This window comes from Lepidothrix coronata, unplaced genomic scaffold (assembly GCF_001604755.1).
Source record: "Lepidothrix coronata isolate B3197 unplaced genomic scaffold, Lepidothrix_coronata-1.0 Scaffold33, whole genome shotgun sequence".
NCBI classification, from domain to species: domain Eukaryota; kingdom Metazoa; phylum Chordata; class Aves; order Passeriformes; family Pipridae; genus Lepidothrix; species Lepidothrix coronata.
In genome coordinates, this window is record NW_016690213.1 from 6635098 (window position 1) to 6636723 (window position 1626).

At 33.6% G+C, this 1626-nt stretch overlaps 1 protein-coding gene across 1 annotated transcript in view; it reads right to left on the bottom strand.

Annotated features, from left to right (window-relative positions):
* Nucleotides 1-640: 640 nt before the first annotated feature.
* The window catches only part of LOC108495727 (serine/threonine-protein phosphatase PP1-beta catalytic subunit), an 8306-nt gene continuing 7320 nt past the window's right edge, over nt 641-1626 (bottom strand). Inside the window, exon 4 of the mRNA XM_017811749.1 lies at nt 641-1626. This exon is cut by the window's right edge and continues 1367 nt beyond it. The gene's annotated coding sequence lies outside the window, so the exon portion shown is untranslated.

Here is a 1626-nt window from a genome sequence, read left to right on the forward strand (position 1 = left end):
CGTACTCTACGATGAAATCAGGAATGAGTATTACTGTCAGATAAAGGTGTGTGTGTGTGTGGGAGAATATGCAAAAATGTATCTCAAATGGTGTAATGTTTTATATGCCTCTCAACAGTCATTTGAGAATCCTCCTGTTAATTCCTAGCACACCACACTGTGCTATTTAACAGCATTTAAGGTTTGTATAGACAAGACGTTTACGTGGAAAAAAATTCTTAGCAATTAGACCACTAGCAATTTCCATGGAAGAAAGTTGGTTTTATCTGAGTAGAATTAGATTCAGGTTCTCTTTTCTACCTCTTTCAGAATGGATAATATTAAAAATAGAGATCTATATCAACACTGTAAACCTAAGCTGAAGTGGCAAGTTCCATTATGTATCTGACTTGCTTTTAGTGTGGAATATCTATCTTATCTGTAGGCTAAGATTATTAAATCATGTATATTTTCCACAATATAGGGTGATGAAGGATGTTAGCAGACATCTCAGATCTCCAGAAATCAAAACACCATTCAAATACTTTTCAAGTGGTTGCTGCTACATAAAAATACCAATTCTTCAGAATACCACCACCAGATCTGGCTTTCTAGTGCCATAAAATAAACTGAAAATTTCCTATTTCTTTAGGACACAGAAGAAGGCCCAAAGACTTTATTTTTCTTTTGACATAGCATCTGTAACACAAGCGAGCATGTTAGGTACTCACACAACATACAGTTTTACACCTGGACATTTCATGATACAGAAGACATTGTTCCAGAAACTAAAGAAAAAACGTGAAAGTGTTAATCCAGATGTTTGGTAACATAAAGGCTGGTGCTTGGTAAAACCCAGCATTTTCAAAACTTGTAGAATTAAACCTCAAGTAAGCAATGACTTAGAGCAGGAAGTTACCATGTCAAGGCTTACAGGTTAGATTTCATTAATTGCCTTGTCACAAACTGAAGTTACTCTCACACAGCTCTCATCACTGACTTTCAAGAACAAGTGTCTTCAAACAGTATCAAAAGAAATCTACTTCTACATTTTATTCTAAGCATTGAAACTGGTGTTTGCTCCAAGGTGGGGTAAAATAAACCATTGTTCAAAACCACAGACCAATCCAATATAAATCAGTAACAGATATATATTTTGTAAGTTTTCCTTTTTTAAAAAAACAACCAACTCCACACTTTTTGAGTAACAGTAAGGTATGTTAAAATAACCAGTCAGACTTCATTCAAATGAATTAGACAACTTTTACTAAATGAAAAAACCTACATTTAAAATATGCATTTAAAACAAAATGGAATTAGAAAAGAGACTGAAATCCATTTTAAAGAACTTGCTCAGTGTCAGAAATCAATATATCTCTTGCACTATATAATGTGCCAGTTCATAAAACGGAAGTTACCAGAATCCTCAATTTAACATTTTCAAAGACAATACTGAAGTCAAGAGTTTTACATCTACTGATGCACATTTAGAATGGTATAAATCTGCAGCCTTCCCCCAAAGAATCTTACAAATTTGACAATATTCAGTAAAAGCTTTTGTAGTTATGTCCAATGAGTATTGCATCCTAAAGCATCACAAATCTGTGCCTTTCATTTATCCTACTATAGTCTGTATCTTCTCTATAT